The sequence below is a fragment of the Myotis myotis genome, unplaced genomic scaffold (genome assembly GCF_014108235.1).
Source record: "Myotis myotis isolate mMyoMyo1 unplaced genomic scaffold, mMyoMyo1.p scaffold_m19_p_3, whole genome shotgun sequence".
NCBI classification, from domain to species: Eukaryota; Metazoa; Chordata; class Mammalia; order Chiroptera; family Vespertilionidae; genus Myotis; species Myotis myotis.
This window is the reverse complement of record NW_023416335.1, coordinates 12,064,452-12,076,724: the sequence shown is the minus strand read 5'-3', so window position 1 is coordinate 12,076,724 and position 12,273 is coordinate 12,064,452. Positions and strand designations below refer to the sequence as shown.

At 37.5% G+C, this 12,273-nt stretch overlaps 1 long non-coding RNA gene across 1 annotated transcript in view; it reads right to left on the bottom strand.

Moving 5' to 3' along the window:
• Window positions 1–661: 661 nt before the first annotated feature.
• LOC118651766 overlaps window positions 662–12,273 on the bottom strand; it is a 50,938-nt gene continuing 39,326 nt past the window's right edge. Inside the window, exon 6 of the long non-coding RNA XR_004966342.1 lies at window positions 662–745. This is a non-coding gene — a long non-coding RNA (uncharacterized LOC118651766). The remainder of the gene's footprint in view (window positions 746–12,273) is intronic.

Sequence of the window (12,273 nt, the reverse complement as noted above, 5' to 3'; positions counted from 1 at the left end):
GAAGGATTTGGTTGATATAAACAATATGTAAAATTCAGATCTGTCAGATATATTTGATTATACACTGTATATTCAGTAAATTGGTCAGTATATCTTTCCCTATAATTATAATGCCAAAATATCACTTCTTAAAATATACTTATTTAATGTAGATTGTAGTAAAATAGAATGTCAATAAAAAGTGAGTAACTTTTCAAGAATTCTTATTTTTTTAAATATATTTTATTGATTTTTTTACAGAGAGGAAGGGAGAGGGATAGAGAGTTAGAAACATCAATGAGAGAGAAACATTGATCAGCTGTCTCCTGCACACCTCCTACTAGGTATGTGCCCGCAACCAAGGTACATGCCCTTGACCAGAATCAAACCTGGGACCTTTCAGTCCACAGGCCAATGCTCTATCCACTGAGCCAAACTAGTTAGGGCTCTTAAGACAAAAAATCATTAACCAAACAGCTATTATTTGAGGTAAGTAAATATATATATATATATATATATATATATATATATACACACACACGTGTGTGTGTGTGTGTGTGTGTGTGTGTGTGTGTGTGTAATTTATTACTGCATTAAGTAAAGGATAGACAAAAATCTCTAAAATAAAGTCATATTTGGATCTAGAAGAAAAAAATAAAATTGGATTATTTAGAAATTTATACCTTGTTTCTTTGCTCTCCTGATGACTTCTAAAGCTTATAATTTTCTAATTTCCAATTTTTGGACCTCAGATACATCCCAGGTGCTGACAAAAAAAAAAGTGACAAAAAATAATCCTCAAAGAACAGCAGGTAAGTCACAGCGTGGTACATTCCTTATTGATTCTCCATTCTAAGTATACTCCTTCAAGAAATAATGAGGGAGCCATTCTATTTATTTTAAAATGATGCAATAGAAAAAATGTTAAAGTAGACATCTCTAGCTACAAAATGACAACTTTTCATCATCAAATAAATCTAGGTAATATATACCTGACATTTCATAAATGTTTATCAGATATGGATAATATCCTTAAGTTTTAAATTAATGGACAGAGAATTATACCAAACCTCGTCATCAAAGCATAAAAGAGCACAATGTAATACATACTAATAGTATAGCAAATACTATAAAACACTGTACCTTTGTAAACCCAGAAATGCTAAACTGTCTTATTTTGCCTGTGGGTCACTTTGTGCTTTAATGCTTTGAGGACTCTAATTGATATGTGCAAGTTTCAGGGGCCTGGGTTGAATCCAAAAGAATCCTATGACATGTTCTTTAAAGTGCCAGTTGGGAAAGAAAAATCACTAATATCAGCTTATTCACTTTTCATCTATGTTTCTTTTCCTTTTTTTTTTTTTCCAGAGAGAGTGGAAGGGTGAGAGAGAGAGAGAGAGAGCAAGAGAGAGGCATCGATGTGAGAGAAACACATGGATTGGTTGATTGGCTGCCTCCCGCACATGAGCCTGCAACTGAGGCATGTGCCCTTGACTGGAATTGAACCCAGGACCCTTCAGTCCACTCTATCCACTGAGCAAAAGCAGCTAGGACTCATCTATGTTTCTTATAAAATTGTCTGGTAACTATGCCAACATCGTTTTCCCAATTATTTATATTTACCGGTGACTTTGATTGTAAATACAGGACAGCTTGCTTTAATGAACATCATGACGATACTTAGTTACAAAATACACTGTCTGCTCGCAAAATCTACTCAAACTTAACAAAAATTAACTTTGTTAGCTAGTATTTATTACTCAAAAATATTTTCTGGGACCAAGTTTAATCACTAAATACTGGACAGAGTAATAAAACCCAGGTAAAGCAAAAAGAAGAATGAATAGTTAGAAGAAAGGATGATGAACAAAATCTCTTTAAATGCTCAAAGTCAGAGTGGATACCCAGTCAGCTGCTTTTATAGTGCTGAAAATACATGTACTTATTTATTGTAATCTGCATTTCAGAAGCACATTCCAATTACACATTTTCTATATTTTCTGAGAGACAATTATGCTCAAAATGTTTAATTTTTCCTGGCATGCTTGCTCATAACAGGGAATGCTAATTATGATAAATTCTTTATCATTTTAAGTAAACTGATACACTGAATTGTTTTATATGCCTTCATTTGGTAGGACACCAAACCCATTTCATGATACACTTTAAAAATTTTCAATCATACTCAAAACAGAAACAAACAAAATGTATGTCATTTCTAGTTAGGCAGCAAATGCATAAGTATCATAGAATCAAACTCACTGATTTGAAAAGTAAAACAGGTGCAACTGCATCCCCTCAAAATGGAAACACACCTAATTAAAAAACAAAAACACTTGGTTCTTAGTAGCAGGATCACAGTTGGGGAGTTGGACTAGAAACTGACCTGCTGGTTATTTTTCATTTGCCACTTTCCATTCATCCTCTGCCTGCTTGTTCATGTGTTTGTTTTGTGCTGATCCGTGCATTGGAAGGTGGCCTCAGGATTGCACCGCCCTACCTCCCTTGCACTCTGGCTTTGCTTGGTTCAGGAATGAGAGTTACCATAAGCGACTGAGGGCATAGAGAGAGGGCAGGCTATTTCTTTGCCCAGGCCCTTCTGATTAGGGGTTCTGGAAGCAACAGCCATGGATTCGGTCTTCGCCAGGCTTTGGTAGTATTGGTTCTACCTCTGGACCCAGGTCTGATGATAGCTTCTAGCTGTTGCTAACCTCTGTATGCCTCAACACCCCTTGTTGGTTCCCTTTCAATCACTTCTTTATTAGATTATCATTAAAAAACTCAGATAATTCTGTCAAATTACAGCAGGAAGGCTGGGGAGGTTTGGGGGTGGGGGTAAGAGATCAACCAAAGGACTCGTATGCATGCATATAAGCATAACCAATGAACATAAGACACTGGGAGTAGGGGAGGCCAGGGGAAGGCAAGGGGGAGAACAAAGGAGACAAATGCACTACTCTTTATAATATTTTAAGCAATAATAAAAAAAAAAACAACTTAGATAATTGAGTCAGCTGTATCCCGCCTGGCCCATGACTAGCTAGTGGAGACTAAGTACTGGAGACTGTAAAGGCAATTAGGTTTAAAATGACCTTGTACTGGCAATGCTCCCTTTATCTCCCAAGGTGCCGTTTAGGTCCAGGTACAAATGTCACCCTGCTACGTCTAAAGTGGAAACCTACAGTCAGAACTTTGGAGTAATATAATCCTCATGGCAATTTTAATTAGGGACTTGATGAATCTCACAATAGCCCCTCTGAAACGAAGTCATATAGTTGCAAACTCGGAGTTAGGAAAAAGAGAGGGAAGGGCAGGGCTGGAGGTCAGCCTTCTTCTGAGCATTCCCCAAGGCTTCCCCTGAAGGACTAGGAAAGGCAAAGGATTCTGTAGAGCCAAACAAAACTCCCAGGTTCCACTATAATTATGTGAGAATTACATAACATGTTTGTTTTCAAGATAAAATAATTAGTTTCATCAAAACAATTACATAACTTTCTGCTTCAGGAAAATGCAGTGCTGATGACACAGCTTTCATACTCACTGGGATACTGCCTCTTGTCCTGTTATATACATAGAAGTCCCTATTTGTTTCAAGTATTCTTTTGTGTATTGATTCACCTGAGATACAGGGAATCTGACTATCTATACCTACAACTCCAGCTAGCTAATCATCTATGCCTTCTCAAAATGCCATAATACATAATAAAAAGAGTTAATAAAATATTATGTATGACATAGAACAAGTATGAATTGTTTTAGTTTTATATATATTATATATTATTCTGCCTATAAACACATATATTAGTGTATGTATATGTACTTTAAACCATACCATAACAGTAATTTCCATTTCCATGGGTTCGAATATTCTTTAGAGAAACTGAGGGCAGCCTACTTCTCTAAACATCATGACTAATTAACCTTACTATTATATAAAGTGAACCTTCTACAAGACAAATAAAATAAGTGATAAAGAATGCCCCCCCCATGTCTTTTTTTAATCCTTATGAGCTTTTAAGTTGAATTAGAGCATTGTTTGCAGGAGGAATTTCCCAGTATAGATAAATTCTTTAGTATATTTTTAAATGTCCTTCTTGTGTATCTATACATCTAAAATAAATTAACTAAAAATGTAACTATAGAATTGGCATATGCCTGTGTAAAAAGCTCAACTCACTGGGGGAAATTTTAGTCTTTGTCTTTCTACTTGGTAGTCAGGAAATGTGTTGGGATTGTTTGTTTTGTTTTCACTCATGGCAATGACTCATTTAGCATTTCCCACAAAGAAAAGCTCTAAATACTAAAAACATTTTCCAAGTAAAAGTCCTGTTGTGCTTGTTTTAACAACAGATAAGGATCATTTGTACTTAGAATGTATTTGCATATAAACAATTAATGTGTTGAAGTTTTTCAAACTGCCATTTTCACATGAGGAATAATAAATATGCATTCTGAAATTTTGTTGAAATTACGATTGTTTCCTTTAAGACATTCTTTGTCATATTGTATCAGGAGGTGTTAATTTGGAGAGAAAAGAAAGGGGGAAGAAGGAAGGAAGACAGAATGAGAGGGAGGGAAAAGAAAAGAATAAGATGCCAGGAAACAATGTGGCAATATATTTTCTTTATTGCAATAGTATCACTGTGATACTTAAATTCTCCATTTACTTAAACATTTATTAAATATTCAGAAAATAGCATAAATATCCTCTTAGAGATAGAATGAACTATAAAACTGTTCAGAGTATAGTTCAAAGTCGTCAATAAATACATAGCTGTTCATTCCAAGAGGTTTGGGAAGCTGGACATACTTTCACAAGAAATTTTTTTGTGTCTATTTGTTTATTCTTTGCTTTACTATAGCTTAATGTGCATCTCCTGCCATTTAGAAGTAAGAATTCTGTAAGAAAGAAGTGCTAGGTTACACTTTAAAAGGAAATCAATTTGGAAGGACAATTTCATGAGGAAGTAAAAAAACAATTAAGAGCAGAGAATTTGACATCTGTCTCTACACAATGGCGTATTCATTGTATTAACATGCTCATTGTAAAAAGCAAACCCATTTCACCAGTGAATTTATGACCTCCTGAGGGGATGTTTTCTTGCATTACCTGCTTCAATTGATCAGCCTTGGTTTTTGTAAGGAACTTTTTTCTTCCAAAAATTTACCTGTGACCTGAGGTATGTTAGCCAACCAACAGGCTTGGCATTCATTTCCTGTTAAGCTTAAAAGACTCTTCATATGCAGTTGTCATTTCAAAATACTATGCTGCTCTAAAAAGGAAGGAACTCTTACCATTTGCAACGTCATGGATGGAACTGGAGAGCATTATGCTAAGTGAAATAAGCCAGTCAATGAAGGAAAAATACCACATGATCTCACTCATTCATGGATAATAGAGACTGCCGGGAGCCAGTCCATGCTTGCTGTTTCAAGGGACCTGGCATATATGGCATACTGTTCTTAATATGTTTGCTCACCTTCTTGGCACTATGTGTTTTAACCAAGGTCTCTGAGAAAGGTTGTTTCCCAGGTAGGGATTTTCCCCTGAAGTTAGGGAGGGAATAAAACCTCTTAACTAAGTGCCAGGCGGGTAATTAATCACTTTAACTACGAACAATCATGCTTAAGCTACATAATCTTTACTCCCTGGAATGGAGATAAGAAACGCCCTAACCTTTGGAATAGAGATTGATAGGATTGGAATCAACTGGTATAAATACAGTTGTAAGAAGACAGAACTTAGAACACAGAACTTAGAACACAGAACTTAGAATACAGAGCTTAGAACACAAAACTAAGAAGACAGAACCTACACAGAACCTACAGACAGAAGAACTTCGCTGAAGAGAACATGGCAAAAGATCCTGGACTGAACCTGACTACAGAAATTGGCAAGAGAACCTGACTAGAACCTGGTGACTGAACCTGGCTGGAGAACCTGGACAGAACCTGGCTGGAGAACCTGGAGAACCTAGCAAGAGAACATGGACACAGAACCTGGCTGGAGAACCTAGCAAGGGAACCCTAACTTCAGGGGAAAATCCCTACCTGGGAAACAACCTTTCTCAGAGACCTTGGTTAAAACACATAGTGCCAAGAAGGTGAGCAAACATATTAAGAACAGTATGCCATATATGCCAGGTCCCTTGAAACAGCAAGCATGGACTGGCTCCCGGCAAGAGACCATTATAAACTTTTGAACAATAATAGATACAGAGGCAGAGCTGCCTCAAACAGATTGTCAAACTGCAGCGGGAAGGCCGGGGAGGGTTGGGGGGCAGGAGGAAGGGGGGGTAAGAGATCAACTAAAGGACTTGTATGCATGCATATAAGCATAACCAATGGGCATAAGACACTGGGGGATAGGGGAGGCTAGGGGACTGTCTAGGGCGGGGGGGATAAAATGGACACATATGTAATACCCTTTGTAATACTTTAAGCAATAAATAAAAAAAAAATAGTTAGGACGCTAATGAAAGATATTCCTAAGTAAAATTTCCTGCCATCTTGAGAATGGTCCTTATTTCATCTCCCCCTTGGCCCTCCATTAGCTTCCTGCATTCTACAGTCCAACAGCCTCACGTTGGCAGTCCAGGCCTGTGACACCCTAGCTACAGCCCACCTATCTTCATTTCCTGCCGCTCTCCATAAAATAAAACTGCCTGTGTTACAGCCGGTTGACTTCCTCTCCCAACTCTGCGTAACCCAACCATAACACAGACCCATGACTGGATGTCTGCTCTACCTGAAATTTCCCGCTCTACACTCCGTCCCTACTCCCCACCATCAAATCGCCAGGCGCAAGTGCAAGATCCTTGCCTCATTTTTGTATCCTTCATGCTATAGCTTGTTCGGGCTTTAAGGAACACTGATATCAGTCCTCACCTTCATAGAGCAGTCTGTGCATAGTATTTGTGAGCAAATCCGGAAGAGGAGAGATAACTCACTCACTCACTCACTCACTCATTCATTCATTCATTCATCCCAATACTATGTATGAGGCACTTCCAATGCAGTAGGCATGACCAGACTCCGGGAAGATTGTGGTGAACAAGATGCAGCCTGCCTGCCCCTTAACTGACAGGCTCATCAGAGACACAGACAAGGCATCCACAGATTAGAAACCAGACACTTCCTGGTTACCATGGGCTCTCTTCAAAAAGTGGCTCAGCTTGCTTCAGGAATCACAGTCCTTCCAGCATGAAGGATGATACAAATATATTGGTTAATACTATTCAGATACGTTTTAGATAGTTTAAAAGCCATCAGACTGCTTGCCTAAATTCCTACACTCATTTAAAAGTGTGTGTGTGTGTGTGTGTGTGTGTGTGTGTGTGTGTGTTTAGGTGTGTTAGCCATTAAAACTATTAACAAAGACTGGAAATTTTGATAAAGTCTTCTACAGTAACAATGGCATGAGAAATTGTTTCCAAATGAGGTTCCCAGCAGCTAAAGGGCTACTATTTAAATTCCATTGCAGTTGGGAAGGGTATGCAATTATTTGTTTCAAGTTTTCAGGGGTGTCCAATAACTTAATCTGCTCCCTATCTTTCCACTCTGGTATAACTTTATATTATAAATATCACAAATACAATGTCACAGCCTGGCCAGCATGGCTCAGTGGTTGAGTGTCCATCTATGGACCAGAAGGACATAGTTCAGATTCCGGTCAGGGCACATGCCCAGGGTGGGGACTCAATCCCCATTGTGGGACTCACAGGAGGCAGCTAATCAATGATTCTCTCTCATCATTGATGTTTCTACCTCTCTCTCGCTCTTCCTTCCTCTCTGAAATCAATAAAAATATATTTTTAGCAAATACAGTGTCACAAAATAAAAACTTCCAAATTTATTTTAATTACAATAATAATTGTAATTGAAATCAATTCAAAATCTTAATAACTATGCAATATATGTAAATAATCTAACTAAAAGCCTTTGGGTCTATTTTTCCAGGATTATTATTGAGATATAATTCATCTGATGAATTGAAAAGGATCTCAACTTAAACATATACATTGTTTAAGACTGAGACATTCTAAATTTTCTGGTTATCTAGTCTGTATTCATTTCATTCCCTCGCCAAAAGAGAACAATTTTGTATTCATTTCATATTTGCAAATACACCTAGGCCAGGCAGGTAAACTTATCACAACAAATGATGTGGAAAATATGTTTGACCAAGTAGAATGTCACTGCTTAAGGGATTTAAATGAAACTATAAATTTGAGAATGTGAATTATATTTAACCTTGAAAACAACTTGAGTTAAGGTTTTAAAGTTAAACAAAAAAACAACACCTTAATATTTTTAAACCAGATGCTAGGACCTCAAGCTCTCTTGAGTAATATCTCTGTTTATTGATATTTTCAAAAAACATATTTAATTATTTACTATATATGAAAGTAGGGAATGTTTGATTTGGGAAAAACAGACAGCAAAGACATAAAAAATAACTAATATTTAGTAAATGCCTCACATGAGCTTTATCTGTGGTAATAAGGTATATACACAAATAACATCATAGGAATAAAAGGAGCTGAGGAACTATTGGCATGTTCCAAAAGAGAGTTAAGTCTTTGTCAGCATTGGGTCCTACTCGAATAACCGTACAAAATGATTCTGAAATATTAAGGGTAAAATAATCCAAGAGAAAAACATCCCCCTTCCACCTCCCCAACCCTCTGACAGGATCTTGAATGGGCCAGATACTAGCTTTGGAACTGAGCTCTAGCTATACAATCTTGGGCAAAGCTGTGTCTCAGTTTTCTCCCCTGAAAAATGGCATAAAAGTAGGACCCACATAAAAGGACTGTGAAGATTAAATAATTTAATATGTATAAAACACTTGGAACTTTATACAACACAGAAACTCTGTAATAGGAGCTATTATTATAATCCAGTGCCTTTAACTCTACCATGATGATTCTTCTCCCAAGAATGGCAATATGCCTACACCCAATAATATTGGTTTTTGAACTATTTCTTCATCAGTGTAAAATGTTGTTCCTGAATCCCCCTGCCTGTACAGATAATTGCACTGGCAGCATCCTTTTATTCTTTTCAGTGGCCAACCTCCCCAGAGATGATGTGAACACAGCTTTAGCTACTTCAGAACATTGTTTTAATGAGTAAGGTAGGAAGAAATTGGAAGCCTGAACACTGGTATCGCTTAAAATACACCTGACTGTACAATCTATTTTTCAAAGGCTGGAGCATAAGAGTTCATTTAGTTTACAGTCACTAAAATATGCCAGACAACATTTTAAAAGACGATTTGCATCATCCCATTTGAATATCCTCTAGTTATTGTGACTAAGCGACAATTGGAAATATCCCTTCTTGACTTTCTTCTACAACTTTGAAAAGTGGATTTCCAAATCCTCCTTTTTCAAAGGGAGAGCTACTAGCAACTAATCCGAAGTCTCAGGATGAATGTTTAATGGTTGACTGGCACCAATGTCAAGCACATCAAAAGATCCCACATTTCATCAGTAAAACAAACATCGGCTTCACAGCCATGAAGTTCTGTAGGTTTGCTTATTCTGCAGTGGTGCAGCGCCTAAAATTATCATTTCTGCTCAAGTTTTCTGCTTCCTCGCAGTTAACTTCAGAGAGAATTTTGAGCTGCTTTGAGGAAATTCTTCTGGGTTCTGTGTCCTTGCGGTTTCTCATCCCCCCTACCCCCCAAAAAGCAAAAACAGCCCGAGCCATGTTTATTTTAAACTAGGCATATAGACAAAAGATGATTGTCTTAAATGTATTGAAATAAGAATTCCCAGAACAAAAAATTAAATTAATACCAAAAAAGTGTTTTAAAAGTGACATGATAACTCTCACATTTTGCCCACTTAGTGGGAATTATTTAATGCCTACCACTAAAATGTTTCCACTTACAATGGTAAATACTGGGAGTGGGGCTGGACATTAGGGATATAGTTGTCGGAAACCTAAATTAGGCAGGGAAGCCCGGGAGAAGCATTTGACTAAAAAAGTTAATATCCCTCAGGTAAGTCTCCCTGATGCCAATAATAAAATGTGGTTTTTTTCTTCTCAAGTTTCCAATGTGACTGGGAATATAAATCAGAATAGCATTGTTGAAAGACATTCTGTAGCAGGACAATTATCAGCAATATGGAAGATTATTTCAATATGTCGTGGAAGATAACTTTATGCTTCGGCAAGCATGCTGGAGCATTTAGGTCCAAACACTACTGATGAAATCTTCAGAACTGCCACACATTGGATTTTGAAACTTTGGACTGGCTTCCTATTTATTTTAACACCTATTGCGTACTTTTGTCTGTTAAGTACTTTTTTAAGCACTTTACAAGTAGTGACTCATTTAATCCTTATAACAACCCTACAGAACAGCTACTATTAAATGGTACTTTGCAAATAAAAAGAACAAAACAAAGCAACAACTACAAACTGAGGCACAGAGTAATTAAACAGCTTACCCAGCTTCCGCATCCAAGAAGTCAATGAAGAATTTAAACTCTGGTAGGCTACATCTGGTGCCCATATTCTCAAGCATTGTTCTCTTAAAAGTGAGGTAAGGAAGCCAGAAAAGAATATGGTAATATCTTCCCTTCCTTTTTGCAATAGTATCACTTAGTATTCTCAAAAGTTGCATCTCAGGCCAAAATATTAGCAGTGAGTGACACCATTTGGCAAAATATAATCAAAAATTTATTTAAAGCAGAGAAGAATAAACCAAGGCCCAGTTAGCTTGGGCGTTTATAACCATGGGCCTCATTTTAAGACAAAAATATAAGAAGTTAATGATAACATTGCTACTTCTTAAACATGTTCCTATATTAATATTCTAGTAGCTAAAAAACTGAACCAAAATCTCATTGGCATTTTTCTACTCTAAAACCAGGCAATATGACTTGTTAGAATATACATGCTTCTACTTATAGACTCGACAAGGCTATTTTTCACTTTGCTCAAAATAAAATCAGGTCTGTTAACATTTAAATGATTTCTGAGTTGACCCTTATGCAAAAACATTTTTCTCCTTGCTTAAATAAACAGTTTCCATGTTGTTTCAGTATTTCTTATCCAGTAAGCTCTGACCTGAATTATTTCCCATGCCCAAGCCCTGAACACACACACACACACACACACACACACACACACACACACACCCTTATCCTTTGTTTTGTACAGACCCCAGGAATGAAGTCAGTCTTGTTAGTAAAGCATTTTCTAATATGTGGTGCCAACATAAATCTATGCACAGTGGGCAAAGGGCCCTATCCTAAAAGATCAGATATCAGTATATAACAGTGTGGTAGGCACAATAATTCACCCCTCTACCCCCCGCCAAAAAAAAAAAAATATATCCACAATCTAATCCCAGGAACCTGTGAATATGACATTTTACTTGGCAAAAGGGACTTTGCAGATGTCACTAGCTAATGGATTGAGATGGAAATTTTTCTGAATTATCAGAGTGGGATGAATGGCCTCACAGGGTCCTCATAGGAAGGATGCAGGAGGGTCAGAGTCAGAGGGAGATGGTGTAAGGATGGAAGGGAGAGAGATTTTAAATTCTATGCTTCCGGTTTTGAAGATGGAAGGGGGTCAGGAGCCAAGGAATACAGGTGACTTTTAGAAGCTGGAAAAGGTGAGAAAACAGATTCTCCTCAAGAGCCTTTAGCAGCACACAACCCTGCTGTCAACTGGATTTTAGCCCCATGAAACCCATGTTGGCCTTCTGACCTCCGAAAATATAAACAAGTACGTCTGTATTGTTTTAAGCCATCAACTTTGCCATAATTTGTTACAACAGCAATAAGAAACTCATACACTTGGAGAGTATCTAGAAACTAGGACGTAGTTTTTAAAAGAATACAAAAGAAAATGCAAAGGAAATATAAAAAAATGACTCACCCTTTCCTTTAGAATAAAAATATCATCGTCTTTATTTTAAGCAGCTATGTCCGTTCAATAAACCAATCACTGTGGAGTGCGGTCCCTAGAGCCACACTGAGCTCCAGGTGATGAGGGAGCTAGTAAAAACGTTTCCAGCCTGAATGCAGATCTAGACTTGACCAATGCTATCCTGGTAATCATTTTCCTAGTAATCATTTTCTGTGCCTGCAGTGTTCTTGCCCCGGAGTCTCCTGCACCTGAGAGCTGTGTCCTTCTGCCAGAGCCCTTATTAAGCTTTGAAGATTATGCGTAGGATCCCTGTATGGGATTACTCACTCAGAGTGCCTGGCAGTTGATTTCTCGGAAGGCTCACCTTCTCTTTGCTAAGTGCCTGCTGCTGGCTCTGTT